Source organism: Phocoena phocoena, chromosome 8 (genome assembly GCF_963924675.1).
Source record: "Phocoena phocoena chromosome 8, mPhoPho1.1, whole genome shotgun sequence".
Taxonomy (NCBI): Eukaryota; Metazoa; Chordata; class Mammalia; order Artiodactyla; family Phocoenidae; genus Phocoena; species Phocoena phocoena.
The window spans coordinates 88,602,349-88,629,491 of record NC_089226.1 but is presented as its reverse complement, the minus strand read 5'-3'; the positions used below and the strand labels follow the sequence as shown (position 1 = coordinate 88,629,491).

The window sequence follows — 27,143 nt, the reverse complement described above, 5'->3', positions numbered from 1 at the left end:
AAATTCTAGAAGCAAGGGCAGGCATTTTAAAATCTGAGTATATTACTGAGACATGTGTTCAAGCACCTATCTGGTCGGAAATAGGGTGAAATATGGTGACTTTTTCTACCTATGAGGCAGAAACTCAAAAAACAGAACTAGGCCTCAAAGTCAGAGCTAGACCTGCAACCATGTTGCCTTGATTCCAAGTCCTCTGAGTACTGCCTTTGGGAAGTAAAAGACCTGAAAACCCAAGTCTAAATTCTGGTTCTGCCACTTATTATTTGTGTAACTTTGGGAAAACTGCTTTGCCTTCCTGAACGTCAGTTTTCTCATCTGTAAAATACTGTTAGCACATTTACTCTGTAAGGATATGTTAAAAATTAAATAAGAAAACATATTTGAAATGCCTCATACAGCACCTAGCACATAAATGGACCTTAAAAAATGCTCGGATCTACTATAGAATTATACCTCCTCATCCACAAATGCTAACAGGATATTTGGCCTAAAATTTGATGTGGAATGGGGAGAAAACTGAACTTCAAGTGGCTTCTCCACTGTGGATATATTGTGTCAAAGGAAAGTGGCAAACTATGGACAACAGGTTCAGAAGTCATTGAGGGCTTATTCCTCAAATCAACATTGGATTGATTTTTGGAGCAGCTCAGTCCAACAAAAGAAAGGATAAAAACAAATATGATCATTAATAACTTTATCAGAAGGATGGACATACTGACAACTTGGGTTTGTTTTTACCCTGTGAGGAAATGCCCCAAATAAAAATAAAGGTGACTGTTTTCATTTCTGCAATGACAAATTCAGCTTTAGTGCAACTTCCTGAAGTAAGTCCCCCTCAACCGTATGCACGGAATGAAGCCCACTGATCCCTACTTTTGTCTATGTTAACTCTTATCTATATGGTGCGTGGAAAGGCTCCTACATGTGGCTCAGCCTCAGTACAGTCCGAACTTCCTGCAACCATTTCCACAAGATTGAGGCTGGGAAGGTTTGGTTTGGGGAAGATGTAATAAGGGAGACTAGAGCTCAGCTGTGGAAAAGTAGAGGCAATATGTGAAATCGGCTTGTAGCATGTCATTTCATATGCATTTAATGTTTTGATACACTATTGAGAAGAACTGCCAATGAAGTACCTTCCTTGCTGCCATAGACAAGAACATACAAAAATTCCTCAATTTGTTGGATTAGGTTATATTGTGTTTGCCTCCTTTTTTGGAAAGCTGTATAGGAAGATTTTAAATACATGGTCTCTTTCTGTAAATACATAGACCTAGATAGATAGATAGCTCATATATACATCGTATATACACACACACACACACACACAAACACACACATACATATCACATATCTATCAGGGATGGTTACAAAACTCAGAGATACATGAGATATGTGATACGGTTATATGTATTATATATGGGTTACATATGTATTAGGCAATATATATATGTATGTAGCTTTCTAAATATTATATGATATTTGGGGAACTTTTTCTTGTATGAGTATTAGTGAAAGTCACATAAGACTAAGAAATAACTTAGTCTTCAACAACATAGTTCATGATTGCAATAACTGTAAAGTGCCCACAAGATAGTACAGATATCAAACAGTACAAAGCACTGCATCTGAACCTTTGGACACCACTACCCTCATCTTAAATCTACATAATTATTGCAATACATTTATTCCAGGTCATAACTCTTTCTGTTTTCAAAATATATTACATAGAAAGAAGCAGAGAGAAGCAAATGCTGTCTTTTAGATGGGTAAGACACTCAGAAAAAATGATTATTTCTTTTCACTGCAATAACCATTCACATAACTCATAGAGTGATAATTTCTCTCCAATTAGTAACTATAAAACTAATAAATATGAGTGAGCTCCTGGATTACCCGTAAACCTCTGTACAATGTATGCTAAATTTTCTGTATGTATGTAATGTGTAATGTATATTTTTTTAGGGAGAAGATCCATAGCTTATGAAGGTTCTTGGATATGTGATTCCCACCAAATATAGAAATAAACAGCTACTGCATTTGAGTATGTTTGTCTGTAGTTGTATCTCAAACCTAAAATTGCAGCTCTATAAAAAATGAATTATTGGGCTTCCCTGGTGGCGCAGTGGTTGAGAGTCTGCCTGCCGATGCAGGGGACACGGGTTCATGCCCCGGTCTGGGAAGATCCCACATGCTGCGGAGCGGCTGGGCCCGTGAGCCATGGCCGCTGAGCCTGCACGTCTGGAGCCTGTGCTCCACAATGGGAGAGGCCACAACAGTGAGAGGCCCATGTACCACAAAAAAAAAAAAAAAAAAGAATTAGTGGAGGCACAGTGAAATATGGTAAGGGATGCAACCCCTTAATTTTCTACTTCTGATTTCACTAAGGGTGGTGACAAAAAAATTGTCATCAAATGTGCAGATATGTTTGTGGGATTTACTTTGAATAAACTGCCAGGGAATACTAATTTAGGCAAGGGTTTTTAAAGAGTTGTTGCACACATGTACTTTATGCTAATTAAGAATGCAAGAGGGCTTCTCTGGTGGCGCAGTGGTTGAGAGTCCGCCTGCCGATGCAGGGGACATGGGTTCGTGCCCCGGTCCGGGAAGATCCCACATGCCACGGAGCGGCTGGGCCCGTGAGCCATGGCCGCTGAGCCTGCGCGTCTGGAGCCTGTGCTCCGCTAATGGGAGAGGCCACAACAGTGAGAGGCCCGCGTACCGCAAAAAAAAAAAAAAAAACAAGAATGCAAGAGTATTACCTTTTATGGCTCAAAAATCAATACAGCTATCTCAAATATCAGTATCCAATATTATGGATTTTACTTTTAGACAGGGATAGCATACCTTCATTTTAAATTAGGTAATCTCAAACTCATGCTTATTTTTATCTACATTAAGTTCTACACCAAGCCTTATTCATCAATATATGCAAATAGAAAGATTCAACACAGCAAAGAAATTCCCCCGAAAAATTCAGGATATTTCCTCTTATCTCCTGTAGTGTGATAGTCTTTAGGCTGAAAACTCTTGGTATTCTGATTTGTCCTTTTTTCTGACATTTGCTGACGTTTCCTCATTGGAGGAAGAATGGCTAATCCAAAAGGCTCATGTTCCGGTGGGCAGAGTCCTATCAGGGTCAGTCTTGATGTGCAACGTTTCTCTGGCCTCCCAGACATGTGTGTACCTGGGCACACAAGAGGGTTTTCACAGCCAGTCTCCAGGCCATGTTAAACATGGTCTGTCTCTATAACCCTAAGTCTGTCTATATTCTAGCTCTTCCAGAGCTCCTCCCTGCAACTAAGTCAACAAAGTCATATACCCCAAGGTGTGGATTTGAGAGGATTTACAAATCCTTCACATGCTGTCTAATCCAGGACAGCAGTAATCAAGTTCATACTTTGCCCCATTAGGCTCACTATTTTGTAACATACTCTTAACAGCTAGCACTATGAAACAGAAAAAGAATGAGAAGCACCTAAAGCCAAACTTCCAGCAAAAAAGCGTGGACTTAATATTTGTAGAATACTCTGAGAATCTAAAGAAAAGGAGAAAAAATTAAATAAAAGCAGAAACAGGACCTGCTACGCATGGTCTTGATAACCTAGGTATTAGATTCCAGGTACAAAGAATGTGGGAATAACTACAAATATCTTTCCCGAGGTCTCTAGAAAATTTAGATTTGGAGCTACCACCGACCAAAATCCAACCGCATCATGAATGTAAGGTCAGGGCATAGGAGCACACTCAGTATACTGGTGAGACAACAGGCCTACCAACTTTACACAGTTAATTAGTATTTAAAACAGTTAACAAAATCACCTGCAGCCTACAACCTTCATGTTTAAAACTGGCCAGGCAGAGCTTTCTCTCAAGGGACCACAGAATCTAGGTTGTAACGCTGTTATACACTATCTCTACTCAGTGTCAGAGAAAAATGTTTAACTCAGACTTCCCCGTTTTATGAGGGGAAAAACAGAAAGAATTTTAGGTTGCTATTTTGTTTTGTTTTCTGAAAAAAATTAACTAATGAGAGATTTTTTAAAATCCTGCAAACCAGGAGAAAGTTCTGCCTTCTAAGTAGAATATAACTATAAAAACCATCTATTTTGGAAAAATTGATTCATTCCCTAAAAGTTTATTAACTAACTGATGCATGCAAATGTTTTAGAGCCTAATCACCAGCATCTATTAGGTGGTATTTAACATGAAACATAAAGGAATATGGCTAACAAGAGCCCCACAAACTAACGTCTTGAAACAGTTGAGGTGATTTCAATAGATGAAACATTTCTACCAGTGTAGGTCACAGTATACCCTCAAAACTCTTTACGACAATTATTTTTGCCCAGATTATGTTCATTTTTGTTTGCCACCAGGAAAAAATAACAAGCTCTAAATTTTACAAAGGAAGAATATTTAAGTATTGCTGAATTAAAATTGACTAGATATTATAGATGATCCATATGCTTAAATTGACGGTTCCTGCTGTTGGTTAAAGTGACATGGTGAATCAGAATGAAAAGGAACTAATTTCTCAAATGGGCTCTTTCTTTGGCGGCTGGGAAACAGAGGTTGTGGAAAGAGGTCCCAAGAATGATCAATCAGTTAATAGGTATCAAATGGTAATGCTGATGACTGCGGGTGGGACCTTGGATGTGGCCTTAGCTGACATCCAAAGACAATCAACTGAATCAAATCCATCAAGAAAATGACATATTTACTGGGAGTTCAAGGAGCTGAAAAGTAAAAAAAAAAAATTATTTGAACTGAGGTTATGTGATAGAGATGGCTACCTAAATACTGCCTCAGACCAATGGATAGAGGGGAAGTCTATGTCTGATTCAGCTGCCTCTCAACAGGTCCTGACTTGCAGCTTCTAAAAGATGAATCAGAATTAGTCAGAGCAGTAACATGAGAATCTACTCAAGATTGACCTTCCAATTGCTTCTCTTCTGTGGATTCCTGGCTTCCCTGATTTCACCTTGAATTTTATCATGGCTTCTTCTATCTCTAGATCTTGATCTGAATAGATATTCTTGTTCAAGCTATGGCTGTTGAGAGACCCCTGCTGTCTGCCTCTTGCTCAATTTTCACATTATCCTCAGGAGGAGTTTAACTCCTTGTGGCTACTATAAACAACGGCATCCACCTGGTATATTACCCATATCCCCATTCCTCGGACTAGGTTAGAACTGCCTCTTCTATGACAGATCTATTAGCCATGACACACCATTTATTTCCACACTTGTTAATGTAGGTCTTTCTGCTGATCTGCAATTATTTAAGACAATACAAAATAGATTTCATAAGAAGGTCCAAAATCAATTTGTAGACATGTGTGGAAGTCTACACAGAAATGGATTCAAAGGCCATATCAAAGCTCAATAAGATAGATTCCAGGGCCACATCTAGATTCAGTGAGAAATAGCATATTTATTGATTAATATTAGTCAACCATGATACAGGATGCAGAATCCCCCTTTGTCTCCAAGTTGAACCCATAGTGCACATGCATGATGTTTTCTTCCCAGCTTCCTTTCACGTAAGAGAACTACCTCTCCCATGTTCATCTGGCTGCAGCTTCAATCTTCATACTACTAAACACACCTATTCTCCTGTCTCTGCCAACCTCATTGATGTGAATGTTTTCCAGGCCTTCCAATCATGTTACTTGTCCTCCCACCTAAGTAATTCTTACAAAGTGTGAGCAAATGACCCCAAAGCATATTCCTTTCTGAGGACAGATGTAAGATATCCAGGAGGAAGAGGCATTCTCTTTCCCTGTGAAGTTGCTATGGGATGATATATTTCTGAAGCTGCCGGTGGCCATCTTTCCCAGCTGCATGGAGGAAGACCACCTATATAGAAGCAAACAAGGCCAACACGTGCACATAAACACATACATACACACACAACTAAGAAGCAGGGATATGCAGTGTTGAAAAATGGACAAAGAGAGGGTATTCTAGAGGCATTAATAATTTTCCTATTCTTCCCACTGAGGAATTTATTTCTTGTAATTATTTCTTTGATTAGGTGAACTGCATCCTTTTTAGCTAAACAGGTAAGTAATAATTTCCTTTTTACTCAAGCCATTTATTCTTTTTTCCCCATAATATTTATTCAGTGCTTATGATTTGCAAGGTCACTTTTTAGATAATGGCAATACAATTACAAACAAAAGAGATCAAGCCCTGACTTAATGGAACTCACACTCTAATGGAGAGAGAAACAGTGAACAAGATACGTAAGTCATTATTTATTTAAATTGTGGTAGGTACTGATATATGCTAAGGAAAAGAAAATAAAGCAGAGTAGCAATATGAGTGCTGTTGAAGGTAAAGAGAAGTTCAAATTTCATATTGTGTAGTTAGGAAAAGTATTGTGAATTAGGCTTCTGTCACATATCACCAAAAACATTTTATTACAAAGCCCAATATAATGTGAGTTCATCATCCTGTTAATTTTATTTACCTTTTTAATTTTAGTCTTCCACATTACCACCATATTGCACTGAAAGAGTCTATCCCACAAGATTATATCATGACATTTTGCCGCATTTACTCCACCTTTTAAATGTTTTCATTTTATTTGGTTTTTAATCCTATAGGTACATGTAAATATTTACAGTATTAGGTTGCTTCAAAAACTCAAATTTATATTCTTCATTTGAAGCAACAATAACCAGTTTGTTGTAGTTTTTTAACAATGAGCATGGTTGCTTTATTAGCTTTTGCTCTAATATTGCTGCTTAAAAAACAACCCCAAAATCTCAATGGCTCATAACAACATTTTATTTCACACTTATGGTATGGCAGATTTTTTGATCTCACAATGGATCAGAAAAGCTTGAGAGAGATAAGTGGCAACCTGCTTAAGGACATGGCTCAGAAATGGTACCCTATCATTTCCTTCCAAATCCCATTGGTCAGTTCAAGCCACAGGTCAAGCCCAATATATGGGATGGAGGAGTATATTCCACTCATAGTGAACCACTGCAAGGGCAGAGAGGAAAGGAAGAATTTTTTAAAAAAAAATACAATCTACCATAGTCACTAAGTTTAATTCTACAAACTGAGCACTATTATACTAGGGAGTGATCTAAATATGGCTACACATTAGAAATTCTAGGAACTTGGCCCTATTCAGGTTACATAGGAAGATCTGCCAGAAGGGAGGCAGGACTTTAAAAAAAAACTATGTAAAGGTGATATGCCCATAAAAGGAATATCTCCATGTAGTTGCCTGAACATGCCATGCTACCAGACGCCCCCCTGCCTTCTACCTGAAATCTCTGTCCTTCACAATTGATACTATCCTTAGCAGAGGCCCAGCTCAGCATTCATTCCTAATGTAACTTTGCTAACTATATTGGCCCTTTAAAACAGAACGTGTATATGACTGTAACACATTTATTGTAATTATCAGAAATGTGCTATAATCCAATCGTTTATCAGCATTATGGGTTCTCTGAAGGTAAGCACAATATATTCACCGCTGTACATCAAGGTTAGTTTAGTTCCTGGCTATAGGGATATTCAAGTATCAGACAATCCATTTAATCTAAATGATCTTAAGATTTCTTCCTACTCTAATATTAAACACAGAGCACTGTGTTGTCACAAGAGTTTGGAATGTTGTTCTGATAAGGTAGCAATGATTCTCCAGTCTTAGTGCTAAAAGTCCTAACAATAATCAAAAAAGTTACTCTGCTTGCTGCATTTAACCAGCATTTGCTCCAACCTTTAGCTCCCTACCTTGGATTTCTTATCCTCAGGGTCCTCTTTCCATTCAGTGTTCAGTTGTGCTCAGTCTCTGGATTGCTGTTCATTCTGCCGATCATTTCACGGCAATGATTTTGGCAGACAAAGCAACTCCTATGCACAGCCAGGTGTTCGCTTTGGCACCCTCACCAGTGGTAGGGGTTGACTCAGATGTTTCCCACACCTGTGAATTGGCTGCCCAATCTTAGCCAGCTCCCATGAACTTAATTATCATGCTCAATTTCAAAATTAAAAAAAATAGTTAAGAGAGCATGCATAAAATTTCAGATGCTGCTGCTTCTTGCCATCCCCTGCCATGTCCTCCTCAACAGAGCACTACTGTAAACAAATTAGTGTTTCTTCATCATCATTTTATCTTGATCCGTGGGATGCGGAAATGGAATACAATTCCTTATGTCTGAAGAGCTGATTAATTCCAGGGATGAAAGCATCTCTGTGCTTGCCTATCAGATTGTAACTAAGGTATTCAACCTATAATCCATGAGTAAGTGAAAGGTCCAGGAATGACTTTGACATTTAACATGTCTTTTTTTGAAGCATGTTACAATTTTAGACATCAAAAGTTGGAATTTTATATTAAAATAAAATTGTAAACAGAATTAGACCTCAAATACTCTCATATCTTTCCCTTTTCTCTCAGCCAATGATATGCTGTATTTCCTTAATGAAGAATGTTTTTGTAGACTCTGAATTGTCATTCATTTGTTTTCCTGCAACCTTTCCTGCTGCTCCATTTGTTTTATCTACTGTACCAACCTATTGGTCAAAATCCCATGTTTATTCTCCATAACCAAAAGGGTACTCTCAAAAGAACAGGCATATAGATCAATGGAATAGAATTGAGATTCCAGAAATAACCCCATACATTTATAGTTAAATTATTTTTCACAAGGGCACCATGACAAATTAATGGGGAAAGAATAGTCTTTTCAACAAATGATGCTAGGACAACTGGATATCCATTTGCAAATGACTAAGTTGGACATCTTCCTCCCAACATAGTCAAAATGAATTTGAATTTAATCAAAAAGCTAAATGTAAGAGATAAAACTTTAAAACTCTTGAAAGAAAACAGACATAAATGTTCGTGACCAGGAATTAGGCAATGGTTTCTTAGAAATGGCACCTAAAGCACAAGCAACCAAGGAAAAAAGTACATAAATTGGATTGCATCAAATTTAAAAACTTTTTTGTTTCAAAGGCCACCATCAAAAGTGGAAGTACAGGGCTTCCCTGGTGGCGCAGTGGTTGAGAGTCCGCCTGCCGATGCAGGGGACACGGGTTCGTGCCCCGGTCCGGGAAGATCCCACATGCCGCGGAGTGGCTAGGCCTGTGAGCCATGGCCGCTGAGCCTGCGCGTCCGGAGCCTGTGCTCCGCAACGGGAGAGGCCACAACAGTGAGAGGCCCGCGTACCACAAAAAAAAAAAAAAAAAAAAAAAGTGGAAGTACAAAAGAATGGGAGAAAATACTTTCAAATCATATATCTGATTTGTATACAAAATATATAAAGAACTCCAAAATAAAAACTAATAATAACTCAATTAAAAATGGACAAAGGATTTGAATATACATTTTTGCAAAGAATACATAAATGGCCAATAAGCGCATGGAAAAATGCTTAACATCATTGGTCATTAGGGAAATGCAAGTAAAATCAACAAGATACCACTTCACATCCACTAAGATGGCTATAATCAAAAAGACAGACAATAACAAGTTTTGGCAAGGATGTGGAGAAATTGAAACTCTTATGCATCACTGATGGGAATGTGAAATGCTGCAGCCACCTGGAAAATAGCTTGGCAGCTCCTCAAAAGTTAAACACAGAGTTACCTTATGACCCAGCAATTCCACTCCTAGGTATATACCCAGGAAAACTGAAAACGTATTTTCACACAAAATGTTCATAGCAGCACTATTCATAAGAGCCCCAAAGTGAAAACAACCCTAGTGCCCGTCAAGTGAAGAGTGGATAAACAAAATGTAATATATCCATACAGTGGGATTCAGCCATGAAAAAGAAAGAAACACTGATACATGCTACAAGGATGAAGCTTGAAAACATTATGCTAAGTGAAGGAAGCCACAGAGGACCCCATATTACATGATCCATTTACGTGAGATGTCCAGAATAAGCAAATTCATAGAAACAGAAAGCATATTGGTGGTTCCCGGGATTTGGGGGAAGAGGAAATGGGACTGACTGCTAACGGGTATGGGATTTCTTTTGGGGGAGATGAAATTGTTCTGGAATTAGACAGTTTCGTTGATCTTTTGAATATACTAAAAATCACTGAATTATATACTTTAAAGGGGTGAATTTTATAGTATGTGAATTTATTTCAGTAATAAAAAATGAACAATCTATTGATACATTAAACAATATTGAGGTATCTCAAAATAATTATGTTGAGTGAAAGAAGCTACACCAAAAAAAGAGTAATACTCTAAGAGTCTATTAATATATTCTAGGAAATGCAAACTAATCTGTACTGACAGGAAACAGATCAGTAGTTGCCCGATGGGAGATATGAGAGGAGGAAGAGGTTACAAAGGGGCAGCAGTAAACTTGAGGGATGATGAATATATTATCTTGACTGTGGTGATGGTTCTACAGTTGTATACATATGATAAAACTTATCAAATTGTACATTTTCTATATGTGCAATTTATTATATGTCAATTATTTCTTAAAAATTATTAAGGAAAAATACATACTGAACCTATTGGTGGTGAGTAAACCATCAACTGGGAGGAGACACTCAGACCTAGAAAACTGAGATTATGTGGACATATTAGCATGTCCCTGGCAGTGGGCAATTACAAGAATGTGTGGCCCAAAAAAGCAGTGACAGCAGAAAACAAGGTCACAGGCATTTGTAAAGCCACCTAAAAATTATGCCCTAGACAGAGCTCCATGAGAACTACGTCTTTTCTGTGTTCAACCTCAGTATGTAGAGTAGTACCTAGCACAAAGCAGCCTTCAATAAATGACTGAATAAAGTATTCTGAGCTTCCAATGACAAAATGATCTGTTTTCGTTGAAGTCCATCATTATTTAAAACACACACAGGATGTGTGTGTTTTGTGTGTGTATATTACAAGTTGACAGAAGAGTCATACATTTAATTAGAGTCTCAGATGGATTTATGGCCTAAATATGGTGACAAATCAGTTCTTTTGACCTAGGAATTAGGATTTTAAAGCTTCCATTTGAAACTGAGGAAAGAGAGTACTTTTTGGCTCACAACTGATCCCAGTTTGGAGGACTGATGTAAGAGTTGAGAGTTGACACTACCTGACATTGCTCCCCAGATTCAAAATTCTTTCTCTGCTTAAGAGTTTTTTACCTGGAACTCTCTTTCTCTGACCCCTTGCGTGGCAAGGTCTATCTTCCAACAGACAGGAATTCCTAATCTTGCTATATTAGTGCCTCTCATGACACAAATTACATTGTATTTGTCTCCATGCATTTTCCTCATAACACTAATGCATGCCACTAACATTTTTTTTATTTGCTTTTTTTAAATCTGACTCCTCCAACTAGAATTCTAAGCTCCATGAAGGAAGGAATCTTATTTATCTTTCTTCTGCTAAATATCCAGTACTCAAACACAAAGACTGGCACATTTTAAACATTTAATAAACATCTGTGAATGAATAAATGAATGAATGAATGTACGGGTGTAAGTATAATAACTTTAAAGGGAAAGCTAGTTGTATTCTTTGGATACTATAAAAGTCGGGTTGGTCTCGCCTGCAAAAATAAGTAAGGCTCACATCCAGTTTCCAGTTCAGGAATAGCAAAGATCCTTTCCTTCCATTCCATTCCATTCTAACAGTTCAATATTTTTTGAACATCCACTATGATCCAAATTTTTTATTAGGCCCTGAAGATATAAAGACGAAATAAGGCTTTCTGTTGTTTCCCCTGTTTGGAGGACAAGGAACATGGAAAGAGATAAAACCTGAATCAAAAGATATCATCTCCAGGTAGCACTTCTAGTGTGCTTCGTGCAAGGGGAGCAGGATGTAAGTGATTAAACTTAAGTTTGAAGACAGTCTGTGAATTTTAATTGTCTCTACTATCCCTGACTCCCATTGCCATGGATAATTGAAAGTTGGCCATATTGCTAGGTAACGCTTCATTCCCTGCATAACTTGGCACTTAGATAACGTTCTGCAAGAGAAGCAATTATAGCAATTGTCTCATCGGGGGCGGGTAGAGGATGGATATAAACTGACTCTTGATGACTTTTTGCTTTCAACCTATTTATTAGATTTATCAACTTAGTTTTGAAAACCTCAAATACATATGCTCAGTTGTTGTACCTACCAACCTGGGGGGTGGGGATTGCAAGAAATGGGTATCATTCCAGGTGTAGTTACTTATGTAAGAGCACTGAGCAGTGACCACTATGGTCCCTCATTTCCCCCAACATATGTCTATCCAGGAAGTTATGTGAAAGCTATGATTAAAGATTGAAAACAAAAACAAACAAAGTAAAATGTAGCTTTGGGAACATGTTTGTGAAGGTGCTGGAGTAATTCTGTTTGCCCTGTAGATTTATTGGTGCTTTGGTGGAAAGGACTTCGAGGTTTTTCAAATTGTTGAAGCAGCTCTTTTGTTCATTTCACTACCTTTCCCCAACTGCTTCACTTCCTAAGTCAATGCTTTGTGACTTTGCAACAGTCAGTTTAGACTTTCTAAAGCATGGTGCTTGAAACAATCATCCCAAAGCTTGAATGCTGTGTTTGCTGTGTCCACCTTACAGCCATTCCCAGACAGTCTTCAAGGAAGGTAGCTGCACCACCTCTCAAATACTATTCTGACCCTCTGTAGAATATGCAGAGTGAAGATATTTTTTCCAGCAAGAAGAACCAGCAGGCATTTTAGCACTGGGCTGGGCAGGATCCAGTTAGTGTTATCAATACAACTGTCAGTATATCTCCTAATATGTCAGTTGTTGGGAAGCTGTCTGTAATATTTAAGGCATGGTTATGAAAATATATCAAACGTAGGTGTCTGAGTCAGAACAATTAAACTCACTGATAACTGAAAAGCCATCAGGATATGTATTTGAAAATGTCAATATCTTTAGCTGGGTGTGGTGGTGTTTGGTTGGTTTGGGATTTTTTTTTTTGGTAATCCCTTTCCTTTGAGTAATGAACTCCACTTTTCAGGGTATATCTCAGTTTTCTTTCAACTTCCTTTACCTCTTGTTAAAAATTTTTTTAAAAAAGAAGAAAAACACTTTTAAGCTTAAAGTTATCATAAGTTACAATATGGGTAAGATTCCTTGACCTCTCATTACCTAATGAGCTACTCTCAGGCAAGTGATTCCTACAGACTTACATGACATCTCCCCAATTTTTAAAAATAATAACAGAAAACCAATTTCTAATTAATTTTCCTCACCATCATCAGAATCTCACAGAGGTCTCCTACAACTCTAGATAATCTGTGGAAATGCTGGTGCGGATGGATGATTCACAGCGTACTAGAAACATCGCTGACCCCGCTGATAGTCTGGACCTTCTGCCATGTGCTCCCACATTGTCCAGTACATCTCCTTTGCAGAACTCAGGACAGTGGCAACTGATTATTTGTGTGGCTTTTGCTGACTAAGCTCTACATGTGTGTCATTATGCCAAGTACTTTGCAAATGTTTGTTTTCTTGTTTTTTTTTTTGCGATACGCGGGCCTCTCACTGTTGTGGCCTCTCCGGTTGCGGAGCACAGGCTCCGGACGCGCAGGCTCAGCGGCCATGGCTCACGGGCCCAGCCGCTCCGCGGCATGTGGGATCTTCCCAGACCGGGGCACGAACCCGTGTCCCCTGCATCGGCAGGCGGACTCTCAACCACTGCGCCACCAGGGAAGCCCTTTGCAAATGTTTTACAACGTAATCTTTACAATAACTCTCTGAGCTTCGTATGTTCATTAACTCAGTATTTTAGAAATGAAAACTGTGTCTTGAGAGATGGTAGGTAGCTTGCTCAAGGTCACGTACTTTGTAATTGGCAGTGCCCTAATGGTTACGTGACCTCAATGGACATCATCTTAACCACTATGCAAAACTGACTTTCTAGTTGATAAGCCAATGCTAGATTTTTTTACAAAGGCATTTTCAATTGCTCTTTAGGGGTAGTTTATTAAAGAACACAATGTAAGATAGCTGTCCACATCTTGGGATGAACTATACAAGACCGATGAAGGAATAACTGCAAAATGCAGCTACAACCAGCAGAGTTCAAGAGTATAGTCACACAAGATAGAAGCAGATTGCAACAAGTGTAGTGGGGTATGTGGGTGATGGATAGGATTTAGTTAGATATGTGTACATACAGAAGTTTATTTAATTTTATTGTCATTTCTAGATTTATAAATAGATATGCTCTTAGTTTTAAAAAAATAATAAAGGGATAAAGAAGAAGGTATAAAATCACCCCAAATCCTGCCACTGAGAAATAACAATTATCAACATTCAGGGCACTTCATTCAGGATACTGAGACATTATACATATCTTGTGATCTTGTCAGTCATTCTATCAGTATAGATAGATAGGATGAATCACAAGATTGTTATTTATAAAGACATTATTAAACATGGATTCATATTCCTTATATTTTAAAAATAAAATATTGAGATTATTCAATGAAAATTAATATATTTAACAAAAATGTTGGCTTATAGCTAAACTAAAATAGTTACTAAATTTAAAGAATTATTTCTTAACAGTAAAGGTATTGCTAAAATAATTCAATACAAAATTTAATTAAAAACCATGAGAAATACTGAGGTTGAAATAATTCATTTTTAACTACACTTTACAAGTTTAATTAAGCTGAAACTGTATCAAGTGACTATGCTATGAAAGATGAGAAAGAACTTCATTCCCCTTCCAATCAGCCTTGCTTCTAAGCAATTGTTTAGGCACTTTTTAAAAAAGCTGAAGTAATTTCAATATCTCTAATATTTCTGATGTCTTAAAATGGCATCCCGCTTTTAACTTTTTTCTAGATTTTCTCTACAAGATCCAAAGTGATCTGATCAAATCAATGGCACCATCAACTAAAAGATGCACCACCATCTTAAGTACAACTAAGAATGAAAACATGCTGTCACTTATAAGATGCTGTTTATTGTTCTATGCGTTCCAATTTAAAAGAGGATAAAACTGGAAACAGAAAAATAGGTCTTAGAATTGATGAAATATGAAACTATTCTCATTTTCAGGTAAAGGAACCCAACTGGGTATAGTAAAAAGATTCGACTCAGCTACTTCACTGAACTTGACTAAGCTAGTCAACAGTCAATAAAAAAACCTCTGCTTCCGTATCTTCTAACTCCTATCATTTTCCATCCACCAAAACAGCTCCCTCCATTCTAAAGTATGAGGAGGTAGAGGACAGAGTTAGAAACCTAAACTCACAATAACAAAAATAATAAAATGGCTAAATTACTTCCAAATAAAAATGTCTGCTTTCATATGGATCCCTGATATTGGATCATTTTAAATGGGCCACATGCAACCTAAAGTCAACATCTTCTCTGCTTCCGAGGTTGACCGGAAGATTATGATCTCTTAACTTTCTTCCTTTCTTTTGTGGATAAAACTGAACTAACAGTCTGTTGATTCTACTGCACGCAGAGCATTAGAATGACTTATTATACTGCAGCTGCATCTTGTGTCTGGTATTTTATCTTACGATTGATGGAAATTCTATTACCATTTGAATAGTGAGCCCTCTTGGACCGTTTTCAGTTCATTATTATTACATTATCTGAACATGATTAGGTTTAAAATGAATATGAATAAACTCTCTCCACTGAGAATAGTTTTTATTTTGTTCCTAAAGATCAAAAAAGAAAAAATATGAATGTGAATAATATAACTGTTGTCTGTTAAGAATGAAATCCATAGTAGAAGGAAACTGTGGCTAATTTTGAGTTAACATATACCCAAAGTTTAGATTATTTTAGCATCGGAAGTTTTTATTAGAGTTGAATATATGGTTTCATGTCCCAGTTCCACAAGAAACTACTTTGTGACATTTGGCGTGTCAATTAACCTCTCTGAGGCTGAGTTTCATGACCACTCCTATATGCAACGTAGATAGGAAAATGTAGCCTATAATTGAGCAGGTATAAACCCAGGTAAAATGGAGGTAATACTATTATTAAAAGGAGGGTGATAAAAATTGATATTGGGGTATAAGTATCAGTTTCTGTCATAGAAAGCTACAAAAATTGACTTCTATTTAAATAAAAATGAAATATATAAATGCAAATACTTTAAGGGTATAGTTACTGTAAATATTTTTTCTTTAGTTCTCATAAATTTTCAGACAGAAATAACTTGTTTTTTGTTACTGCTTCATAATCATAATACTCTAGTTGAAAGAGGAAGCCTTGCCAAGTTTAGTGAAATACTTGAGTCAACCAGAATTGTAGTAATTGTTTCTTTTAAGCAACTTATGGTGCAATTAGTGACATGGGTGAGGGCATTTAAAATGCATGTTCGTTTTTATCCTGCCCCATTAAAATAAAGAGGCATTTTGTTGAAGCAAGATGATTATCTCTAAGATATTGTTCCTTCATCAAATTTCCCAATTTAGCACACTTCTGAGTTCTCACAGGGTTTGAGTAAAATAAAGAGCATGATAACTGAATTGCTTTAGCAAATGATATCCCCTGATGGGGCAGCAAGAAAGCACCGGAAAGTTTTAAACAGCTGAAAGTACGATGTGGCCTGGCATGAACCTCCTTTCTTGCAAGAGATGGAAAGGAAAACAAAACAAAACAGAAAACAGTAAATAACTTTTTGAACTAATATACTTCAAAGATAAATTTTAAAATCTCCTAAATGGCAAATTTTCTCACAATCTATGCCTCCACAGTCTGTGGCGCAAGCTTTGACTTTTTTGATATTTTTAAGAAGCTTTGCATCGTATTTGAACAAAGAATTGAGGGAGAAATCAGCTTTTCATCTCAAAGTATCCTAATTAATAGCCCCTCCACATCAGAAAGCAGTGTGTCATGCAGTTTGGTGGGAAATTGTTTCGATCTACAGGCCCAAACTCTAACCCAATTCATTCATCAGTCAAAACAAAGCTGTTGTTTAAGAGTGGCAGGAATTATGGCTATGGCTGATTGAAAAGAATGGCAAATCCTCTCCTCAAAAGCAACTGAAAAGCCAAACAAATAGACCAAAAACACAACAAAACAAAACCCAAGAAAACAATTTCACTTCTCAAAAATCACCCAAAGGCAGAATCAATCTGAAAAGTATTTATGGTTTCAAAACTGCTGGATGTTGAGTAAGAAAAGTGGAGATCTATGCATTCTGGCCTGGCCGCCCATCTTTTCCCCACCCCCACCCCAGCTCACCATGGCAGTTCTGCCAGGATGGGTCAAGTCACAAGGACTATAAGATTCTCTGCAGTGGGCAAAATGGGCTAACTTTATTTGGAGTGACAGGTATCACCCATGCCCAGCAACACAGCAGAGATGTGACTTCTCAGAGGCAGGTGAATGGGGGAGGTCAACATATGTCTACTAGCTTGATATAATGTGGTTAGAAGACAAGCATATTCCTGAGACTGACTACTGTTAACAGGAATAAAAAGAAGGAGCTGACAAAATACTTGATAAAATAATAACTAAAAACTTCCAAATTTGATGAAAACAAAAATCTACACAACCAAGAAACTCAACAAACCTAAGTAGGATAACAAAAAGTTCTATACATTGCAAAATAATTATACAAAAATAAATGTTAAACAAAAACTGAGAAAATTTATTGCTAGCAGAAGTGCCTTACCAGAGATAGTAATGGAATTTCTCCAGGCTGACAAAAAAATGACACTAGATTGCAACTGAAATTCACAGGATCATGGGAAGTTGCAAATATATGAGTTAATACAAACAATATAAATCCAAATCCATTTTCTATAGATTTATATAAATATATTTTCCCTTCTTTCTTAACTTTTATATAAAGCAAAAACCTATATAAAGTGATAATTATAACAATCTATTGTTTGGGTTCCTGATACATACCAATATAACATACATAACCATAACAGCAAAAGGAAAGGGAGAAGGAATAAAAGTATACTGGAACAAAATTTGATACTTTAACCAAAATTGAGTTAGTATTAATATGAAGTGCCTTGTGACAAATTAATAAGCATATTATAATTCTTAAAACAACCACTTGGAAAACAACCAAAAATGCACTTAAAAATCAACAGAGGAGTGAAAATGGTACATTAAAAAATACTAATTCATCACCAAAAAGTGCAGTCAGGGAGAAACAGTGAGATACAATAAGTGATCAAACATCTAGAAAACAAATTACAAATGACAAAGATAAATCCAACCATACCCATAATTACTTTGAGTGCAAATGGTCTAAATACCCCAATCAATAGGCAAAGACTCTCAGGCTGTAAACAAATAAAAAACCAAAACCAACTACAAGCTGTTATATATATCCACCTTAGACTAAGACAAAATTAGACTGGATATGAAAAGATTTATCATGCAAACAGTAAGCATTAAGACAGCTGGAATGCTATATCAATATAAGACAAAATACACTTTAAGGCAAAAAATATTATTAGAGACACACAACGAATTTGATAATGATAAAAGGGTCAATGCATCAGGAAGATGCAATAATAATAAACATATATGTAACTTACAGGCCCAAAATATATGAAACAAAAAATGAACAAAATTGAACAGAGAAATGAGTGAGAAAGTTTGATACACCGCTCTCAATAATTGGTAGAACTAATCAAAAAAGTCCTGAACTATGTACAAGACTTGAACAGTATCAACCTAACAGAGAGCTATAGTAATTTCTACCCAACAACAGTGGAATCCACATAACAACAGTGGAATCCACATTCTTTACATGCATCATTCTCCAGAATAGATCAGATCATATGCTAGGCAATAAAACAAGTCATAATACATTTAAAAGTAAGGAACTCATACATAGTATGTGATCTGACCACAATGGAAATACATTAGAAATCAACAACAACAAAAAATATGAAAAATCCCCTGATATTATTAATTTTAAAAACACCATTCCAAATAACTTATTGATCAAAAAAGACATCACAGGCAAAACAGAACATATTCTGAAATGAATGAAAAGGAAAATACAACATATGATTTATGCAATGTACCTGAAACAGTGCTTAGAGGGAAATTTATACCTATATGACCAATATCAGAAAAAGAGATCTCAAAATAATAACCTGAGCTTCCACCTTAAGAAACTACATAACCATTAGCAAACTAAACAAATAAAACAACCAGAAGCAAGGAAATAAAATATATTAGTAGAGACATCAATGAAATAAAAAGCACATAAACAATTGAGAAAATCAATGGAACTCATTGCTTTTTGTTTGAAAAATTCAAGAAACGCAAATTACCAAAACAAGAAGGAAAAATTATATATGCATATATATATATCACAAAATTATATATATATATATATATATATATATATATATATATATACCACGAAAAAGTATATTATATACCACAACTGTCTTAGTTGGTTCAGGGTGCTCTAACAAGATATCATAGACTAGGTGGCTTAAACAACAGAAATTTATTACAGTTCTGTAGGCTGGGAAGTCCAAAATCAAGTTGCTGGTTGATTTGGTTCCTAGTGAGAGCCCTTTTCCAGGTTTGTAGATGGCATCCTTCTCATTGTATTCTGATATGATGGAAAACAGAAAGAAATAGCTTTCTTCTTATAGGGGCACTAATCTCATCATGAGGGCTACACCCTTATGAAATATCCACACCTAACATAACCCTTAATGGTGAAAATGAATGCTTTCCTCCAAAGATGAGGAATGACTCAACTATGTGCATTCTTGCCACATCTGTTCAACCTTGTACTGGACATTCTTGCCATGGCTATGTAACAAGAAAAAGATATAGAAAAATCATCTTATTTGCAGATGACATGATTTTCTATATAGAAAATCCTATGGAAGTCACTAAAATACTGTTAGAATTAATTAAGGAGTTCATCAAGATTGCAAGATACAAGACAAACATATTTAAACCAATTGTATTTCCATATACTAGCAGTGAACAATACAAAAATGAAATTAAGAAAACAATTTCATTTACAGTAAGATCAAAGAATAAAATACCTAGGAATACACTTAATATTCAAAGAAGTGCATCTTATACTTAAAACTACAAAGCATTGTTGAAAGAAATCTAGGAAGTTCTAAATAAATGGGAAAATAACCATGTTAATGGATCAAGTAATCTCATAGACCTAAATGTAAGAATTAAACTACAAAACTTATAGAAGTCAAGCCATAAACTAGGAGAAAATTATTTGAAAATCATATATCTAATAATAAAGACTTGTATGCACAATATATAATCCTTACAACTCAATAAGACAAACAACCCAACTTAAAAATCAGTGAAACATTTGAACATTTAACAAAAAAAGATATATGAATGGCTAATAAGCACTTGAAATATGCTCACATTATTCATCATTAGGAAAATGCTAAATTCATAAAGAGACACAACTACACACCCATTAGAATGGCTCTAATGAAAATGTCAGACAATACTGTCAGAGAAGATACTGAAAAATTAGAACCATCATGCACTGCTAGTGGGAAGATAAAAGTGATACAGACACTTTGGAAAATGTTTCTTAAAAAATTAAACAGTTATTTACCATACAACTCAGCAATGTCACTTGTAGGAATCTATCCAAGAAAAATGAAAAAACAGGTCCACATAAAAACACGTTTATGAATGTTCACGCATCATTAGTCCTAACTGTCCAAAATTAGGAACAACCCAATTGTCCATCAACTGACAAATGAGTAATGTGGTACACCCATATTATGGAATATTACTCACCCATAAAAAGGAATGAACTACCAATTCACACTACAACTTGGATAACCTCAAAAACAGTAGGCTAAGAGATAGGAGCTAAACGTAAAAAAACTACAATGCATGATTTTATTTATATGAATAATTTAGAAAAGGTAGATTTATAGGTAATGAAAGAAAACTAGTGGCTTCCTAGAGTTGAGTGTGGGAGTGTGGATTAACTCTGAGGAACAGTGGAATGCTCTAAGTCTGCATTATGGTGAAGGTTGTACAACTGTACATTTGTTTAAATTATAAAATATTTTAAAATTTTGTTGACAGAAACCATTGTTAAATTTGGTTCATTTACCTTACAAATTGATCATTAATTGAGATAATTTGCTGAGAAAATAAATTCTTCAGCCTAAAAAAGAATAAATAAATAAAACATAATTTGTCCTTGTTCTCATGGTGGATTGTCAGGGGCAGGAAGGATGTGACATTCCTTTTCCTCCTCTATCTACAGGCCTACTATCTGCAATTCCTAGTATCTTTCCTTTTCCAGTTCTGGGATTAAAGGTTTTATTCAAAGGTGGTGCAGGGAATCCATCTTTGACAGCAACAAAGTAAACAATACAACAAATGAGTTCCATTTCACTGCAACTATGCCTGACATTTGAGGCAATTTTTCTATTGTTGTCCTGTCATGGTCTACTTTATGAATTAGGTTTAAAAAAAAAAAGGCAATGTAATGTTATGGGCAAAATCTCAAGTAATGGAGATGGCCAAATCCAGGTTTAATCATGTTTAATTCTATCATTTACCAATGCAAGGACACTGAGAAAGTTACTTGATATCTTTCACCCACAGACTCCTCCTCTAGAAATGGAAGTGATGACAATATCTGTTTTCCTCATACAGTTATTTTGAAGATTAAATTAGATATTATATATAAGAACTTATCAAAAGTTTTTGACATTTCAGAATATATCTGAAATATGACCACTTTTCACCTCTTCCCAGGCAATCTCCCTAGCCCACGGGAACAACATTCTCTCCCGTACAACTAAAATAGCTATTGAATTGGTCTCTCCACTTCTGCTTTTTTCCTCCTATTAACGATTGTTCACACAGAAAATACTTCTAAAATGTAAATCAGATTATGTCACTCTCCTGCTCTAAAATCCTTCAGTAGTCTCCTACAAATCCCTATATTATCTGGCTCCCCTCTACCTCTCTGGCCTCATTCCTACCAATATTCTCCTTGATTACTGATCAACCTGATCTTACAATTTCTCAGACTCAGAGAATATATTGCAACTTAAAGTATGTGCCCCTCCTGTCTTCCTTTTTGAAATATTCTTCACATAGACAGTCAAATAACTTATTCCCTCACTTCACTCAAGACAAATGACACACCCTCAAGGATGCCTTTCCTAAGCCCTCTAACATAGCAAACTCTGTCACTCTATGTCCCTTTAACTAACTTTATTCTTTTTTTTTTTTTTTTTGCGTTACGCGGGCCTCTCACTGCTGCAGCCTCTCCCGCTGTGGAGCACAGGCTCCAGACGCGCAGGCCCAGCGGCCACGGCCCACGGGCCCAGCAGCTCCGCGGCACGAACCCGTGTGCCCTGCATTGTCAGGCGGACCCCCAACCACTGCGCCACCAGGGAAGCCCCACTAACTTTATTCTTACTACTGAATAATATACATTAATTTTCTAGCTGCTTGTAGTTTTTGTCCCTTCTAGAATATAAGCATCATGAAGGGAGGTCCTCGGAATATTTATTGTATGGCTGTATTTTTAGGACCTACAACACTGCCAAGCACATAGTAGGCTCTCAATAAATATTTGTCTAATAAATGGGTGAATGAATGATAAACAGTAACTCCTTTTAGTATTTAAACAGTATAACTGAACAAGACTTTAGGTGATTTGACTCAACATCAGCTAAAACACAGAGCATCACAATCAATTTCCTAATTGTAATTGACTACATCAAAATCCTCACATCTCTTAATGCTCATTAAAAAAATCAAAACAAAACAAAAAAAGGCACTTTCCATTTCAAATGGATAACATATTTACAGATCACACAAGTACGTGCATGAAAATTAAATGGAAAATAAATTCAATACCTTTCTATCTAAATTCTTTACTGATTTACTACTATTTTTCTATTTCTGTTTCACCATTAAACTTAATATAATCTCTCTCCCTTAGGGAGCCTCACAGATATTTTAAGACCTCTACACACAATACTACTCTCTTAAGAGAAAAGGAATTTATCCCTACTAACAATCATGGCATCCTAGAAATGTTTTACAGACCCAGTCTTCCCATAGCTATTTATCTCCTTCCCTATAAATTCCCTTATTACACAGTTTAACTGTCTGCAACCTGAGTTTTCTATTATATTTCATATTTACTTTGTAACAACAATAAAACCCTTCCATAAAACACTACATATGATCCAAAAACTCAATGCCATGAAATGCTATGGGAATGAGAAACAAGCTGCTGTTTGACATAGATCCTCATTTTGGCTACAGGATTTAAAACTTTTTCAATCCAGTTGCCTTCAGGAGCCATTTAGTGAGGGTTGATAACTTAAATACCCATAGTGTTATTCCATGGTTAGAATCTCCTAGGAAGTTGCCTTTTTTATTTGTCCCAGGAGAATTTACTGGGAAAAGAGTGGGCCATTAGGACCCAGGACTGACCTCTGTATGCCCCCAAATGGGTTATATTTGTGTTTCCACCTGGCCATGGCATCCTTTCCACCTTTCTCTTCCCACTGTCCTCCACCCATCCTTAAGAACCTTGTTTAAAGAGGCGAATGGGAGACAACAGCCAACCGAACAACGTCTAAGTTTATAATAAGGTTCTGCTGAAATGATTTTGAATCTAATCAAACTTTTGGAGCCGTGGGATTAGAGTTTGTAGAAAAGTTAACTTTGCCTATATATCTGTCATTTTACCTCCCACTGGAAAGTACATCACCACCAAACTGAGACAAAAAGACACCAATTTAAAAAAACTCACAAAAGTGTAAAAATGCTCTTAGTAGTGGTCTTTGGAAGCCTCCAGTCACCATATAGGCCCCTGCCTCAGTCTGCCCTCCTTCATGGTTACTTACAGCCTGAGGGCCTGGAGGGCTGTCTGTGCACCTTCGGGACTGGTGTCAGGCTCCTTGCCCACCGCCTGACGGGAATACTGGGTTTCACCTTGCCCCCCCTCCTGCTGGCTGGCTCCCTCTGCTTCTAGGGGTTCCCCCGGGGTCCTCAGCATCACAGTCTCCACTAGCCTCTGCCCGTGCCCTCTTCATGTCCCCAGGATTTTCTTCTAACGGGTCTCTCACTGCTCCTACTTGTTCTGGAAGTTCTGGGCCTGCCTGTCCTCCCTCTGGGCCTTGAGCTGCAGCTTCTCCTTCTTGGCTACGAGGGTGGCCTGCAGTTCCCCGAAAGTCTTGTGCAGGAAACTGTACGCAACATGTTCCCCTCCCCAACACCCTCCTGGGTCCTGATGAGCTGCAGGTTATGCGAGGCCCAGTACTGGTAGCGCCGGGCAGCCGCCTGGGGCAGCTCGGTAACACTGTGCGCGCAATCCAGCTCTGCCTCAAAGGCGCAAGCCTATGGCCAGAACTCACCCATGTCCTGCAGGGAGCTCATCTCCTGAGAAGCTTCATCATTCCGCAACATGCTCCCACAACTTTCATGCTATGATAGCGGGATTCCAGCTCCTGGGAGTAGGGACCGTAGTTGATGAGAATCTGGCGCTTGACGGCCTTCACATTCGCCTTGCGCACACAGATGGAAAAACAGGTTCTGGTACACGGTGGCCATGAGCTTCACGTGCACATCATGGGGGCCAAGGCTGCTCAGTACCAGAAGGGAAGGATGGGCAAACTGCCACTCAAGCACACGGGTACAGCGAGGAAACCACAGCATCCACCAGCTTGTACGTGTTCGTCTGGAAGATCAAGGTGGGGCCTCCAGGGAGGTGCATCATCTTAATGTAAATACTGGTCTCCATTTTGCTCAAGACCAGTAAATATGTGACTCGGCAGGACCCAGCCAGTACCACAGAATCCTGCAAAGAGTTCGTCTTTCGTCCCCGCAGGCAGGCGGTGGCTGTGAGCAGCTCCACGAGACCGTGCAAACAGCCGGAGCAGCTGCAGGTTGCCGCCTCTCCGCAGCTCGGCTAAACACGAAAGAGTGCGGCTGCGCAGCGTGAGCCTCGCGATAGCTGAGCTGCGTGCCCCCAGGCGCATGCGCGTGCTCTTAGGCTCCAGCGACCGCCTTGAGTGCCGTCTCCCGCAGTCTCTTCCACGAAGTTGCCAGTGTCTGCCTCTTCCAGCACGCTCTGCTCACCTCCTGCACCACTGTGAAGAGTAACCGGTAATCCACTGTGCTATATACACATAGGGCTTTCAAAATACGAGAAGACTGAGGTTTCTGGTTTCCGACAGAGGTACAAGATGGGCTATGTTGGGGAGAACAGATAAGAGTAAAATATAGTTCTTGTTAAATTAGACATTGCTGTGGGGAGGCTTGAAATCCGTTCACCTTGACAAATGCTCAGAGCACATGTTTTCATCTCTGATCACCTTTGTGGTTTATTCAGGATCCACCCATCCCCATTCTGCTCTACACAGCTGGGGGCAGGGGGTGGGTTCCATCACCCCTCCAGGTGTTTTTTGTTTTTTGTTTTTTTAAGTGTTCTTTTGATCAGTGTTTAAAATGGCTTTGTTACTGAACTAAACTCGGTTCTGCTCACCTGCCCAGAGTAAAGCCAATGTACTGACACCAGGTTGTGAGGAAAGAAAGTTGCAGTGTTTATTGCAGGGCATCAAGCAAAGAGTCCAGGCAGCTAGTGCTTAAAAGGCCCAAATTCCCTGATGGCCTTCAGGGAAAGGTTCTTAAAGATGGGGTGAGGGAGGGGTTGGGGGTTGTGGGGTGTGTGATCAGCTCCTGGACATTCTTCTGATTGGTTGGTGATGAGGTAACTGGGAGTCAACATTGTCAACCTGCTGGTTCCAACCGGTCTGGGATCTACCTGCTTGTGGGCAGCGTACAGGTAACTTCTTTCACCTGGTGGGGATTTCAGTATTAGCAAAACGGCTCAAAGCATGTGGCTCAGAATATTATCTATAGTCTTTGAGAAGGAACTAAAGGTCCTTGATTTTGTTTTATGACTAAACTGTTATTATTTTGCCTTCCTTGACTGTTTTCCTTTGTTTCTGCATTTTATCACTTCTCTTATTAAATTCATTCTTTGGAACTTCGGGAAGGCCTAGGAGGCTAAAGTTTTTCTACAAAGAAGAGGCGGGCAGAGGCCATGGGGGTGGGGAGTCTGTTCGGGGAAGGCCCCGCAGGGTCCTGCTTGTTTACAACTTCAGACTGGCTCTTTGTTCAAATCACAGACACCTGGTACTGGTGAACCATTTCCACCTCCTTGTTCTGGCATCACTAAGTGTTTCTGTGGCTCAACGTACAAGTGGCTATCTCTCCCCACCCCCACTTTCTCCTTTTGCCCCCTCTCTCCTTCCTGTCCCCACCTTGTTGGCTCAAGCTGATATGAGAGCTATACCCTTTATATTCCTGAAAAGAGTTCACTGTGTTACGCCCCTACAATTATAGAAAACACCGGGCTCTACACGGGATCCCATGGAAGCCCTTCTCATTAGAACTGAGGTTGGCCACAGGCACCCTCGTCCCTCTGCTTTGGGGTGGGAGTCACAGCACACATATAACTCTCTCCAAAGATGGAACCCTCACATATCCTCTCTCAGGCCTTTCTTTCAATGTTTTTATGTCCTTGGGGGGCTTTCTAGAATCATGCACTTGTTTTCAAATATTTCCTTTGCAAACTTCATATTGCTCTGGCCTGTCACTTGGAATTTTATGTTTGGTTTGATCTTGCTATTATATTCATATCACTGAAAAGTAATGGGTCCAGGATTTAAACCTAGGTCAACCTGACTCGAAAGCGCCTACTCCATAAGATGTCCCCAGACACAAGTCCACTGTCTCTCACCCCTCCCCATCTCTATCAATATCATCTTGCCTCTTTGACCTCTTTAAATGCCCTAAGAAAGTGGCGTTCTTGCCACACTCTCTTGGAAAACTTTAGTTTGATTTCTGAAGGAGAATGTATTCCAGCTCTTATATACTAACTTTAAAGAACCCACTAACATAATATCTCTTCTCTTTCCTTTCATATTCTTTATCCAGGAAGTTTCTTTGTGGGAACGCCTATATGACAACTGATCTTCCCACCCAGCATCTTAGAATATGACAAGAGTTATTTTCCTTCTCAGATAGACCTTGTATAATCAGCAACTGTGTTAATATCAGAAATGTTCACCTGAGCATTCTGTATAACCCATTTTTTCAATAAATAGATTTGGCTGCCAAGTGGCATAGTTTGTTCAGTTTTCCCTTTGAAATATATTTAATCACAAA

At 38.0% G+C, this 27,143-nt stretch overlaps 1 pseudogene; it reads right to left on the bottom strand.

The window, feature by feature from the left end:
- Positions 1 to 23,811: 23,811 nt before the first annotated feature.
- Positions 23,812 to 27,143, bottom strand: part of LOC136126993 (suppressor of SWI4 1 homolog pseudogene) — a 103,829-nt pseudogene continuing 100,497 nt past the window's right edge.